Here is a 15,643-nt window from a genome sequence, read left to right as displayed (position 1 = left end):
CCTTAAAAATAGGAATGGTATATAGTCCCTTTTAAAATTAAATGTCTCATAATGAATTAGTTTAGATTCCCTTTAAGTAATTTGGCAATGCACTAATTCATTTTATTGATTTGTTTTAAAATACATTTATTACAATTTTAAGTACTGTATGAAATAAAAATGTAGTTATACTATCCCTTTTACAAACCTCAATAAGTATTTTTACTCAATGGCTACTTCATTAACATGTTCAACTTGCTTGAAACAGCTGCCTTTTTATGGTCAACTTTGGTGATCAATCTTTATAATTTGGCTGTTGTCTCCTCATATTCTGACCTTTATGAAGTAAATTTTTTATCAGTTTCCCATATCAAGAACGGAAGAAATGCATGCTGTTTCATTAATTCAGACCTAAAATCACAAATTCCACTGCTGCAATTTTGTAAAAGTTGGTTGTGTGATGAGGGTATGCCTGCTTGCTTCTAATATCTGAGGTTTTGTTGAATCTTGTAAGTTATAACAATTTTTTAAATTATTTATTAATGCTTAAAAAAATACTTGCTGCTTCTTTTCACAACTGTCAGTGCAATCTGGTACAGAAATGTTGTCCATTATGCATCACAAAGTAGAAACAAAGCAGGAGCAGCCATGTGGACATAATAGACACATAACTTTTCACAAATACCTCCAGTCTAGATAGAAACAAAAACTAGAAGTGTTTTTTTTAAGGTTTAATTTCTACTTATTACCTCTTTGTTAACGAAACATGATTCTCTTAGGTTGATGATTTGCATTCTGCTTAGCAACTTAGCATTGGCTTTTACTCATAAATTACAGACTTCTACAAGCAGTACAGTGAATGAAGTGCTTTGGAGACTCCTAAGTATAATGGTGTGGGTAACATAAGTATGTTAAAAATAACTTCTAGATTTACTTGAAAAATGTGTGAGATTTTCCTATGGCAGAAAGTCTTTTGAAAAAAAATTCTCATCTATACAGTATTCAACAGTAAATCAGGATCTACAAAAAGCAGGAACTCATCTGGTGTCTTGAGAAAAGCAGCTGAGTATTTGTGACAATTCATGATTGATCTCAATTTAGACACCTGATGGGTTATGTATAGGCAGCTGAATGACAACTGAAGTCTCAATAAACCTGATCCTTGAGACTTTCTGGCATGTGTACCAAGTGTAGGATGGAAAAATAAAATAAATAAATAAATAAAAGAAAAAGAAAAGAAAAAAAAAGATCATTTTTTCTCCTATCTATTTGACTTATAGTTAAAAATAATAAATGCATTTCCAGTGCTATTTCAATTTTCTATTTTATTTTCCTTCTGAATAAGTATGGATATATAAATGTAACTAAACTTGACCATGAATTTGTTTATCTGATTTTCAAATACAGAGTTTGGAATGTGAGGGTAAATTTGTAGATTTTAGTTATGTTAATATATTAGATCTTCCTATCCAAATTATTCTCAGATTCCCAACTGCATCAGGATGCTTTAATTAGTTTACCTTGTCAATAGACAGAAAAACCCACCTTTTCTCTGGAATGCACCAAATCATCTTTTCTCCTTAGATGTAAAGACCAGTAATTCTCTGTGGGTTCCTCTCTAATATATGCACTTATTTGAGGAAGAATTGATGTGGCTCTTTGTTAATAAGCATCTGTTTCTGCCATTGGGCAGATCTGCCAAGTCTTCAGCATGTTTTTTTAAAATTTATTATTATCACCATGGTACCCTATCTGAAGCTAACTTGTAAGAGATTAATAATCTTTAATTATAGTGCTTTGCCTTAACCAATATATTCAGACATTACAGGTAAATCTAAATAGCTTTCAGATTTTGAATTGAGGAAAAAGAAGTTAATAAGGTAGGCAAGCACTCCTTGCTGTTTTGGAGAGTATTGCTAGGAAATTTGACTGTACAGTGGTAATACAGTCACTGATATTTCTGGTGTCCACAAGACTGATCATTTTAGAAGGCTGTAATTTGTTTCCAAGAACTAGTTCAGAAAAATAAAAAGATAATGTCTCATACCATATAATGAGTCACTATGCTGAAATGCTTTGAGATTGGAGTTCTAGGAAACATGTGAAGTCCCAGCTCTATGGAAGTATTTCAGTGATGTTAATTTCTGATCAAAACACTATGGGTTTACTGGAGATAAGTACATTATGCTATTACTTTTATTCTGGAGGGAGCTTCTTCCTTTAAAACATTTTCTTTCTCTTTAGAACACACGTAGTGCAGAAAAGGCAGTTCACATAGTAATAATTTGAAGGTGAATAAAATATGGAATCACAAATGCCATTTAACTGTGAAGAGTGTTTTAGGATCTGTAGTATTTCTCCCTAAATGCTCCTAATATAAAAGCTGTCAAAAGAGTATGCAAGAATCCTCTGATAATGTGTTTTCATTTTTCTGACAAAATACACTATGTTACACAAAGATAGCAGGATCTGTGGTCTAAAAATGGTGTTGATGCTCCAGGCTTCTTTTTCATCACAATCTGAATGTGCAGCTCCAAGTTCTTCCTTTCCTTTAGGGCAATGGGTGTACTGTCACTACATATGTGCTATTGGGGGTTTATACCTCTTACAGTCTCTGGCCGAATTTCCTTCAGGAAAAGCTGGAATGATTTCTGACTAGAGGTGGAGGCCAGCAGGGCATGTCTTCTGCTTTGACAAGCTGTGAGGAAGTGCTCTTCTGCTGTCCTGGGTGGAATGTGGAAGGATTGCTGTGCACCTGTAAAGTCCAGCAACAGACCATGCCTGAACTGCACCAACCACTGCTTACTCTATGTTCTGTGGCACCAGAGAGTGTGCTTTTCTGCTGTGCTGTGCTTTTCTTCTGAGCCTCACCCTCTTAGGTCAGCAATTCAGATTTCCTATATCCTTCTTTTACCCTTTCTTTTCTTTCTCTTGCTACCTTCTCCACTCTTCTCTTAAAAGCAAGCACCAGTTTTCACAACTGTCAGTGGAATCTGGTACAGAAATGTTGTCAATTATGCATCACAAAATAGAAACAAAGCAGGAGCAGCCATGTGGACATAATAGACTGAAAAATTCATCAAAGAAATTCCATCTAAGTTGCAGAAACTCATTAGAGGTCAGCAAAGTAGCATTACAACATAAAGCTTAAAGAGTAGCAGTCTTGGCTTTCTTCATATTCAAATGGACATGCTTTCTGACTTTATTTCTGGTTTTGCATATTTAAAGCTGTTTTTACTTCACTAGACTGTTTCTAAAAGTGACGAAGATACTTTCAGTTATATCTGTGTTGTATGATTAGACAAGCAGACAGTCAAGAATTATGTTCTGCTGATCTTTCAGTACTTTCAATGAAGAAAGAATGAGCTCTCATAGAAAATATACCAAACTAATTTTTTGTCTCTCAAAACTAGAGTCTTTTTCAAAGGAGAGTTAATTATACACGAGTATTCTGTTTTTCTGGGGGCTTGGGTTGTTTTTTTTGTTTGTTTTGTTTTTGTTTTTGTTTTTTTCTTCTGTTAAAATAATGAAGTTTCACCTCTGCAAAGAATTTTAAGAATCATCATTTTGCTAAAATTTAATAGCCTTCACACTTGAAGTACTTGTAAGACGAATGTAGTTTTCAGGGTCCTATCCTAAAACCAGAACATTTGGATAAACCTAATTGATTGTAGACTTGCTGGTGTTCATTATATTAATTAGTCTGCGTAATTAAATAATTAATTGATCTCTTGCTAACAAACAGTAAAGCTTAGTACTTTCCTACTTGATCCCCTAAAACCTGCCCTTTCAATTCTTCATGCACCTCTTCATTTGTGGTGTGTTGTCAAGAGGCATGAAGCCAGTGCACAGCACTGTAGCCCTCTAACATGAACAGCTGTGGAAGGGGTTTAACCTAGTCCACTGGTTGCAATTTTAGACAAACTGCTTCCTGATGTGTGTTGCCTCAGTGAAAATAAAAGACAATACCAAGCTGACTATAGCTAATTAACGCTGGACAATGAACCATGTAATGGAGTCCATTGTAGAGACCTCACTGGGTTTCTTGAAAATTGATTTTCCTTGTTAGTGTTTTTGTGTGGGTGTGGATGTGTATTTCAATAAAAATGTTTTGGATACAGAATGATTAATACTTTGCTTTAGTGGTACCAGGTTAGACATTCACCTGTCCATATTCAGGATTGTTATTTTGAGTCTGCATGCCCAATTTAGTGGGTAAAAATTTAATCCTAGTAATTTGATCAACAAGTACTGTACCAGCTAATACTAAATTAGCTAGTACTAGTCAAACTATTGGTCAGCTCATATTGATCAGAAGAACTGGATCAAAATTGAGATATTTTTAAAACTTCATCATTGACAGTTGTCAATTTCTCAAGCTTGTGTGACAGAGCTGGCAATTTTAATTCCAAGCTAGACACCTAGGATATTAGAGAAAATTTATTCAGCAAAATAATCATCAAGCATTGAACAGGTTACAAGCTGCCCGGCGATGTGGTTGAGATGACATTCCTGGAGGTATTAAGAAGGCACCCTTGAGGAATGCCATTTGTCACTGTTCTCCATTTGGACATCAAGCCATTTACCACAGTTATCTGAGTGCAGCAAGGCATCCAGTTTGTCATTCACTTAGTGCATCCATTGAATTATCTTTCCAAGCTGGAGACCATGATGTTGTGGATGTCAGTGTCAAATGCTATATAGAAGTCTCGGTAGATGACATCAGTTGGTCTTTCCTTTGTCCACCAATGCTGTGACCTCATCGTAAAAGGTCACCAGTTTTGTCAGGCATGATTTGCTTTTAGTGAAGCCATGCTGGTTGCCGTCATTTAATATATGTGATACATGTTCATATGTACCATGTATGCCATGAGTTCAACGAGTAGAAGTAGTGGAGTGCACAAAATACATTTTTTAGTTGCTTTAACTTGTTCTAATAGTGTAATAAAAACATTCATTTTGTTTGAAATTAATATATAATTTCTTAATGGGTGGCATTTCCTAATGTTAGGCAGAATAAATTTTTAATTTCAAATCAGGTTCATTTTCAATCTTGAACTGCATTTCATTAATACTTTCTGCATTTGTTTTTTCCTTCCCAGATTTTCTAATTAAGTTTTGGACAAGAGAAAGAGTAATGGTTTTAAAAGATGGGTAACAAAACGTAATTAATTTAATTGTACACCATTCTGTGGTAAAGATTGCTTAAAATGAGTTGGACCAAAAGTTAAGTTCTCATTATCTATGTTTGCGTGTGTCGTGTTGGTGTTCAATTTCTATAATTATTAGTCAAAAAAATAGTTATTTTTTTCATCTTTTTGTTGTTAGCTTGAACTGCCAGTTTGTTTTAAAAAATGAATTTGAAGTCCATTGGTGACTGAAGCTTTTTAATACAAGACATTTTCTCTCTCACTGGTTGCAGATAATAAAAGCACATCACAATACATCTTTGCCATTAGTGGCTGATGTCTTATGTGCAGTGGAACCATATTATTGAATAATTCCGTTTGTGAAGAGAGGAAGTGATTATAAGAAATGGAATTTAAAAACAGCAAAATGATAAGGGAACTGCTTGATGAAACATAGGTTATGGAAACAGTAATTAAATGGAAAAAATTCCAAAACCTCCTTTTGATCTGTATAGGCTGGCTGTTTTACTGTGTCATAAGGGATCTGAGGACTGATCACAAAAAAAAACCAAAACAAAAACCAACAAAAAAAAACCCCTGCACACAAACAAACAAACAAACAACAACAACAACAAGTGATTATTCTTTCTTTTTGATGCTGGCACAATTCCATAGGTGAAAATAATACTATGCCATAAGAATCATATTTCTCTTTTACATTTAGTTACTCATCACGCATTTTTTCTGTTAATCTGATGTAGAAATTAATGGATATCCAGAGTACAAAAGAAAGTGTTTGTGTAATATTTTTTAATTTCAAAAAGAGAATTAAGAATGATTAGCACCATAATTCTAGATTGCATGAAGACTACTTCTGGTAAATAAATAAAATCTAGACTTAGGATAGGATCAAAAGCTGTGAAAGCAGTTCAGAAAGAAATAATGATAATCAAATGGTCAAATTGCTGGAAATGCAAATTTTTAAGTGCAAAAAGGATTAATATGAGCAAGTCAAGATAATTTATCCATTGCAAGCTTTCTTTTAAATGTAGATATTTATACTCTGAGATGTGCATGCAACATTTGTGCATGTTAATAACAGTTGCCCATTAAGAAAGGAGGTCAAATGCAGAATAGATAAAATATTTAACACCCGTTTATATACTAAAGGATTGCCATAAAAATATTTTTTAGGTAAATATATATGTGATATGCATATGAACATATGTATGCAATAGGTTTATAATTTAAGAACTTTCAAATTTTTTTTTCCTTAGGAAAAGCAAGGCTTGTGATGACTGGAAAGATCTTTTACTATTCTAGTGGTTATGTATCTAGTACAGGTTTTATTGTATGAAATCACATAGATTATAAAAATATTCTTGTATATTTTGCATTTATAGAAATCTTACATATTGCATCAGTAACTTTCCTGCTTTGTAATACTGAAACTGTCTTAATGTGGCTAAATTTGCACATGTAGTCATACTGATAGAAGCATCCCCAAATTTTGTGCAGGTTTGTTTTCCAGCTTATCCTCATAGAATGAGTTAATGCTGACAGTCTAACATGTTGGTATTCTAGAATAAGGTTCTTCAAAGAGCATTTGAGTTATTTAATATTCAAAGTGTGTAAATTCTGTCTCTTTTGAAAAGCATTTCTCATAATCTAATATCATGACATTATCTTACTGCAGTTCTAGGTAGAAATCACTAAATGAAATATATTTTCTTGTTCTTCATATATAGCCTCCTGACATCTGCTACAACTACTTTTTTCCTATATAGAGAATAGGATTAAATGAATTATGAATGAGGCATTGTGATTGAAATCTAGTCTGAATGTTTAAGGTATTTCAAGGAAATATCCAGCAAATAAATACAGAATTGAAACTTGAGAAATATAGTGGGAACCTGCCTTTTAGTTGTGTCAAAGTATACATATTACATAGTATTTTGAGGTTTATTTAGCACTTTGATACAGCTTTTACAATTTCTCTACCTTTCTCCTTTGTTTTTTCTTTTGTTGTGTAGGTCAAATTGTCTAACAATTAGCCTTTTCTCTCAACACATACGGTTTAGTGACCTCTTAGTACAGCTGTTCAGCATCTGTCTTCCAGGCATAGAGCTGAACTGATAGGTTTCATAATGAAAATGAGGGATCCTTTTACAGTTAGTCTTAATTACATTGCAATTACTCTGCATTGATTGAGCAGTTGATTGAACAAAAAATAATTGATATTCCAACTTCATAAATAAATTAGTTCACAGATATTCTGAAAAAGCCCAAATCATGCAACAACATGGCAGAAGAAATATTTTCAAATATTTTAGTAGGTGAAACTTTAGTATGTTTCAAGTACCACATATTATTTCTATCATTATTTATCATTAACCTATTTTGTTTTTTAGGGATATAGTAATAAAAAAGTATTGCAAATAGTAATGCAACTATTAGTAAAAAATAGTACAATTACATACTAAAACAACTTACAGTAATTGAAGTTATGAAAGATTATGAAAGGTAGGCAATATATTTTATAGAATAGATACATTTTTAATTTCATTAAATCAGTTAATCTACTATGAGGTCATGCAAACACTTCTAATAATGGTATATGGCATTAGTATGACATCTCTTGATAGCAGTTTACTTTTCACAGCCTGAAGCATATTTTTTGTACATTTAGTCATTATTTTTCTTTTCTCTCTATGTCTACTCCCCTCTACATTTAACACTCATTGAACACTCACGTAAGTGATTTTTCTCCTTTTGCCATGTTGAGGAGTAGTAGGTATGTCAGTGCTACAAGAGGTCACAGAATGAAAAAGAGGTCAGCCGGTAGTAATATCAGCCACATTTTCTTTCTGTTCTCCGTCATCTATTTTACTTTATTGCATTTGAGATATGGCAACTGTAACTGCCTTCATGTACTCATTTATCTTCTAGTTTCTGCCTTTTAACATCCTATTGGATCAGTGACAGGTGGAGAAATAACCTGTGGTGTCTGGATCTTGTATCTCTTCCCTACACTGATGTGGCATGCATTCCTTAGTTTTGTGGTTTTGGAGAACAACCCAGGTTGCCATGTATTAAAAAAAAAAAAAATAATAAAAAAAAATGCAGCCTGCGTATCAAGTTGCTGTTTCTGTTCCTTTATTTTCAGCTGAGTTGCCAGCCTGCTAGAATCCTTTTTGTCAAAATTCCCAAGAACTAGGGAAAGGTCCAGAACATTATCCCTTGAAAAAGGCACAAAAAGACATAAAACTTCTGTAGATCACCTGGCAAATGGCACTTTATCATATATAGGATAGGGTGCCAGTATCAAGAACAAATGAACATAAGCAAGCAGAAGTTTTGCTGCCTGTATAAAAGTGCTTTGAACAAAACTACACTAAGTGCAAGTTTAAGGTAGCCATATATTCTTGAAAAAAGGTTTCAAAAAGAAAAATCAGGATATATTCCTTGCATGTTCTCTTTTTTTTTTTCTTTTTTTTTTTCTTTTTTTTACTATTTGCCTCATAAGTTCTTTATTTTCATGGAGTAGTCTGTCACAGTTTGACTCGGGATTGGCAATTAAACGGGCAGCAACGATACTCTCAATCCCCTCCCCCTCCCATCCAGGGAGGGAAAGGAGAGAGAGAAAAAGGAGAGAGGCTTTGAGGCTTCTGGACTGAAAAATAAACTAGACAGATTTATTAAATACTAATGATAAAAGAAAATGTATACATGTATATATATATATTGTATACACAATATACAATATACAATATAATACTACTTGAACGAGAGTTCACTGATGGAAAAAAATTATCAATAAAAATAAAATTAGCTTCATTCTGGCTCAAACCAGAACAGCCTTATGTTTAGGGGTTTTTGTCTAGTATTTTGTAATATGGGATTTCCCTAAATGTATCATATTTCCTGTTACAACTCTGCTTTGGGAAGAATTTTTTATTTTGAGATATCAATAGCAATTGTCTTAAGAATAAAAGAAAATCCATAATTATGTCACCCTAGTTTTTGTAGTATTACAGTATAAAAATTGTATGGTTTCATAGCATTTTCCTGGAAGCTATAATCAAAGGTAGCATTAAGCTATGCCTGTCACTATGTGTGGTCCATGTATACACACCAAGTAACTGCAAATGGTTGATTGTATTTTAAATGAACTAATTTGTTCTTAGATGAATATTCCAGGCTGCATCCAAGCCAGTCTTCTGCTCCACATGAATTGTTTCCTGGTGAGTTAGTTCGTGCACCATACCACATCAGCTAAACAGAATGGAATCACACATAATTCCTAAATGTAGTTGTTTTTTTTTCACTGTAGTGTGCTAAGCAAATGAATCTAAGACCAAGGCTGCAGTTAATTAGAAGGTGTCATAAGGAGTTTTTAATGTGCACCGAAAGAAAGAATAAGGAATTTAATTTAAAAAGTGTGTTATAGAAGTGTTAGCATATGTCTCTGCAAGGATTTTCTTTATTGTTATTAATCTTTCACCTGTAACTTATAGATTTATGGTTGTTTTGGTTTTTTGCGTGTTTTTAACCAGGCATAAATATTTTTAAATTTGCAATGTAGACTGGTGAAATTCTGTAAATGTATTTTACTTCCTGCACTGCTCAGATTAAAAAAACAAACAAACAAACAAAAACAACCCACAAAACCAAACCAAGCAAACAAACATAATAAACCAAACAAAAAAAACAAAACCTAAAACAAAAAAAAGAAATCAAAAAAATACAAAACAGCCTTTTTGTTTGTCCAATGATATATATTTTGCTTTAGGGATATAGAAAGTTAGGAGTGTCTTGGTAATCTAAAGGTTTTGATGCAGTCCATGACAGTGAAAGTTTGAAGAGGGTGTTATAACTTTAATGCCTCTGCTGTGTTCAGTTGGTTTTCCTGTAGTTTTGTCAGGTAGTTAGATGTTTGGGGCATAGAATCACATATTTTGCTGTAATTTTGCTTAAAGCCACTGTTAAAAATAAGATGTTATGTGATAGGAAGGTAGTGTACCAGGTTACTAGAATACACTGACTGAATAATTCATATTTACTGTAAAATAGTTTTTATCTCCTGAATCTCTTTCTACTATGTTTTATTTTCTTTTAATACATGATTTATGTTCATACATTGAAAGGAGGGAATTTCTAAAACTTTTAAGAGGTGATTGCCCCACTCACAGTGATTTTTACCTGGGACTGGGAGTCTAAAGCTGTCGTATAAATTGATAAAGTAACTTAAAGTCAATGACAAGTTTATAGTAGCTTGAACATGAGTTAGAATGAAGATCTGTTGTGTTTAGTTTTAGTATTGTGGTTTATCAGGGGACATCTTTCCATTTCAAGTAGTTTTGAAAAGGTAGATTCTTTGGAAGTGGAATCTAGAAAGGAAGATTATACTATGTCAATATGGCAGTGGTGAGTGTTATGCTATAGAAAGGTAAAATTTTGGGTATTAAACTTTAGAATAATTATCTGAAAATAGTGCTAAACCATTAAACTTAATTGTATATCAGTTTTTTATAATTACTTTTCTGATAACTCGTAATATTTCTAATTTATAGCCTGCACTTATTTTTGTTCAGTTCATACCAGAATTGTTATTTTAACCTTGTGGACACATCCACAAGGTTAAAAAGGGGGAAAGGGTGGGAAAAAAAAAAAAAAAAAAAAGGAAAAAAAGAAAAAATAAAGGCACTTTTGAGTTTTCTATCACATTACATGTGCACAAAAATTCATTGAGCACTGTCGAAGGATTAATGAAATGGAGTGTGACAGCCACCCGCCCAGAAGCTTGTCTGCCTTTGAAAAAACCGGTTTCGGTCTTGGTAGTTCTATGTTACAGTTTCTGATTTGCTTAATGTGGCATCTTTCCACTGACCACTTCCCTCTGAACCATTTTCACAGGCTTTTGCTTCTTATGATTCTGATGTGCTAAATCCCAAGTGAACCATTTTTATGTTTCTTATTGGCAGATGCCAAAAGGATTCTAAAGGAATGAACAGCTACTTGGGGCAGTAAACAGATTATAGTTTTGAAAATGGTAAACTGGTAAATTGATTTTCTTTGAGACTTAGCCTTAGTTTATAACCACTTGGGCTGTGCATTATGCTTGTAATTGTATTTATCATTTGTATAAACCTTTTTCTTCCCTTCTGTTTAACCACTAGCCCCTTTGTTCTCCTTTCCAAAAAAACTTATCTGCAGCAGTTAGCCTTTATTATTATAGGCTGGATTATTGAGTCTTTCCTGAAACAGGGAATCTTTTTTTTTAACCCTGGTACACCCTATCTCTACCTTTTCCATTGGGAATGCACATTTCTGGCACATGGATAGCCAAAATATTTGTAAGCTTAAAGTTATAATATTGTCAAAGGCTAGATATTTGTACCGTTCTTCTCCAGCTCCATGAGGAAATTAAGTTCCTATTCCTTCCAGAAACTTCTTTGCCTTTGAAACAGCTGCATTTTATTGGCTCTTCATAATAATACTGTGATTAACTAATAAACATATGCCTTTTTCTGCTGGATGTAATAACCACCCTTTGCATTTTTGCTTTTTACAGCTGAATCTTCTCTTACTTGTGTTATTCCAGTACTCTAAATCCAGTTACTTTAATGGGATATTCATATCCTTCTCTGTGATGGCAGCACCTTTGACCAGAATGGGGGGCAATACCTATCAGTTTTGTATCATTGTTAGCAAATTTCATTAGCTAATTCTGTATTTTGCAGCAAAATTAATAATTACAATTCTTGAAGTCTCACAGCTGATCTCTTCAGGAATAATGTTATAAATTCCATGTAGCTTTGTCGTGGGGGGGTTTCAGCTCATCTCAGGACAGTTTGTTCAGTGTTTTAGAGCTCCTGCAATAATCCCAATTTGTTTTGATTTTAACCATTAATTTCCCCTTTCATGCATACTTGGCTGAAGAATACATAGAATCATAGAATATTTAGGATTGAAAGGGACCTTTAAATGTCAAGTAGTCCAGCCCCCTGCAATGAGCAGGGACATTTTCAACTAGATCCCATTGCTCAGAGCCTTGTGCAACCAGGTCAGGAATGTTTCCAGGGATGGAGCATCCACCACCTCTTTGGGTAACCTGTTCCATTGTCTCACCACCCATATTGTAAAACATTTTTTCTTCCTTATATGTAGTCTAAATCTACCCTCTTTCAGTTTAAAACCATTATCCTATGTATTATCACTACAGGCACTACTAAAAATCTTGTCCCCATCTTTCTTAGAAGCCTGTTTTAAGTGTTCAAAGTCTGCAACTAGGTCTCCCCAGAGCCTTCTTTTCTGCAGGCTGAAAAAACTCAGCTTTCTCAGTCTTTCTTCACAGGAGAGATTTTCATGCACCCTAAGCATCTTTGTAGCACACCTGTGGACTTAGTCCAACAGGTCCGTGTCTTTCCTGTGCTGAGTACTCCAGAGCTAGACAGAGTACTGCAGGTGAAGTAGTCATGTTGAGCTGTTCAACCACCAGTATCTCCAAGCCCTTCTTTGCACGGCTTCTCTCAATCCCTTCAGCCCCCAGCCTGTATTGATATATATTCTCAAGCTTTTCCATGCCCCTCTGGATGACATCCCTTGCTGAGGGTGCACTTGACCCCACTGTCCGTGTCACTGGTGAAGATATTAAACAGTACTGGTCCCGATACAGAGCCCTGATGGACAACAGTTGTCACTGATCTCAATGTGGACATCAAGCCAATGACAGCCATACTCTGGATGTTACAGACAAATGGTATCTCGAATCTTTTTCCTGCTGTCTAAAAAATAAAGCTTTTTTCTCAAAGAAAGATAATAGTTATCTTTACCATAGTCCAGTTCCAATAAATCTCAGTTATCATTTATCCTGCTTGCATTCTTCTTTGTTTCTCTGTTATTTATTTCAAAGCTCAACAGTAATTGGGCTGTGTTTATGTGCATACATGCAGCATGTAAACAGTACGATAATGGCATGAAGTATTCTTTCTTACTTGGACTGACAATTACTGCTATTTGATTTCTCATTGCAATGTTGTGATAATGGTTTTTAGCATATTATAGATAATCAAGCATTCTTGGTCTCGTTGAGAATGGATACTGTGTAGGAATAGCTTTACCTTTTGTTATCTACTTATGTTTATTAAATAATTTTCTGATACCAGATGTTACAAGCTAAAACTCTTGGTCAGTAGGGAATTAATGACATGGCTTTAAAAGAATGTGTTTTAACTTCTTAACATGACATTTCCAGCTCAATATAATCTATTGTCTAAGTTCATATCTGAGGTGTCCTGCTGAATTCAGTGGGATTAAAATGTGCTTCATGTTAAATGTCTTTTTAAATGCATCACGTAATTATGCCTATATCAGATACAATAGTTGGAATTCTGTGAACTATCTCTAGAATTTATTAATGCTTGTTTATTGCATGTGAAGATTAGTCTAGCCTCTTCACTCTGTAGAAGCATACACATGCACTCTGGATAAACTTTAATATCTCATTTCAGTCAGGACTAGGAAAAAAGGGCCACCATTGTCCAGGTACAGATAATAATAATGTCCAGAAAATTTAATATTTATATTTTAAAAGGAAATTATTGAATTAAATATATATTTTTTAATCTGTATTTTAATTTTGCAAAAGTGAAAACAGCTTTAAGTCTCAGTAAGTTGTATTGTTAAGTGTGAAAGGTTAACTTTTGCTGTCCGTCAGATGCCCATCCAGCTGCTCTTGTCACTCCCCGTTCTCAGCAGGATGAGGGAAGAAAATAGGATGAAAAAGCTCATAGATCAAGATAAGGGCAGGGAGATCACTCACCTATTACCATCACAAACAAAACAGACTTGGCCTGGGGATGATTAATTTATTGCCAACAAAAATAGAGTAGGATAGCAAGAAAAAAAGGCAAACCTAAAAACATATTTCCTTCACCCCCACTTCTTTCTAGATTCGAACTACACTCTCAAGTTTTCTGCCTCCTCCCCTCTGAATGATGCGGTGGGGAGATGGGGAGTGGGGGTTGCAGTCACTTCACAATGCTTTGTCTCTTCCATTCCTTCATCCTTAACCTTTTCCTCATCTCCAGCATGAGTTCCCCATGGGATACAATCCTTCACTAACTACTCTAGCATGGATCCTTTACATGGGGTACAGTTCTTCAGGAATAGACTGCTTCAACCTGGGTTCCCCACAGGTCTCAGTTCCTGCCAGAAAATGTGGTCTTGTGTTGAGCTTCTCACCACAAGCTGCAGCTCCTGCCAGGAGGGGTCTTCAGCAGGGCCTCTCAATAAACAAGCAACATCTTTCAGCATATATCCACCTGCTGCATCATTGGGATCTCCAAGGGCTGCAGTATGAGTGTCTGCTCCGTTGTAGTCCTTCATGGGCTGCATGGGGCAACCTGCTTCACCATGGTCTTCTCCACAGGCTACAGGGTAACCTGCCTCCTTCTTTGTTGACTTGGTGTCTGCAGGGTCTCTTACACCTTCTGTGCATGATTTTTTACACTTTAAAAAATACATTATCACAGAGACATCACCAGTATTGCTTATAGGCTAAGCAGTGTCCTGCACTGGGTCTGTTGGAGGCAACTGGACCTGACTCCGTATGACGTGAAGGCAGCCCCTGGTTTCCTCTCACAGAAGCCACACCTGCAGTTTCCATGTTATGCAAATCTGACCACGTAAGCCCAATACAATGTCATCTTCCACTTCAATTTTCATAATACCATCAACATCTTTGTAATAAACCATGTCTAAAGATTATAATTAGGAAAAAAAAAAAAAAAGCAAACACCAGTTTGGTCAGGTCTTGGAAGAGAAGTATCAGATTTTTCATGTCCTATATTAAGAATGCACTTCCTAAATTTTGCTCTCTTAATGCTCAGTTTGAAGCACTGAACGTTTTTCTAATATTTTAGAATCAGTGGATATTAGCTGTCAATATAAAATCTTAACCTTGGGTGTAGTTTTACTGTTGCAGCATCATGTCTGTGACTGAAGCTCCTGTGCTCCATGACCATATACTCTGAAGAGTGAAAGGAAAGTATTTCAAATGAGTAAGTAACATGGCAAAGTGTTAGCTGGCTAGTAGAATCACGTAAATGATAGCTGTTACCATTAAAGTGCTTGTTATATCTTCTTTAGACATGTTACCCCTTCTTTGTATATCTTAAAAAAAAACAACAAAAAAACCCCACAGAAAAACCCAGGACATTCAGGATATGTTTTCTTTGTATTTTTAAGGTCCATTTACAAAAAATATCAAGTTTTTTACCTGATGATTTTGTGGAGGGCTTATTTGTATTCACTTAACTTCAATGCCTTTCCTTATGTATTTGTCACGGAAAGTGTAAGATGAAGGTTATCAGGCTTACTAAAATTATTTTAAATTTTTACATTCTCTGTTTCCATATCATTACAAGAATCTTCTTTTCCACTTTGTACTTATTCTGTGTATTTGAATGCCTTTCTTTTATTTTCATAGCTCTAGAAATGCTTTACCTTGTAGATTTCTGGTACTGGCTTAA

At 34.6% G+C, this 15,643-nt stretch overlaps 1 protein-coding gene across 33 annotated transcripts in view; it reads left to right on the top strand.

The window, feature by feature from the left end:
• Window positions 1-15,643, top strand: part of PTPRD (protein tyrosine phosphatase receptor type D) — a 397,759-nt gene that overhangs the window by 99,870 nt on the left and 282,246 nt on the right. The gene's annotated exons all lie outside the window — the stretch shown is intronic.

This window comes from Apus apus, chromosome Z (assembly GCF_020740795.1).
Source record: "Apus apus isolate bApuApu2 chromosome Z, bApuApu2.pri.cur, whole genome shotgun sequence".
In the NCBI taxonomy this organism is placed as follows: Eukaryota; Metazoa; Chordata; class Aves; order Apodiformes; family Apodidae; genus Apus; species Apus apus.
This window is presented reverse-complemented; position numbering and strand designations above follow the sequence as displayed.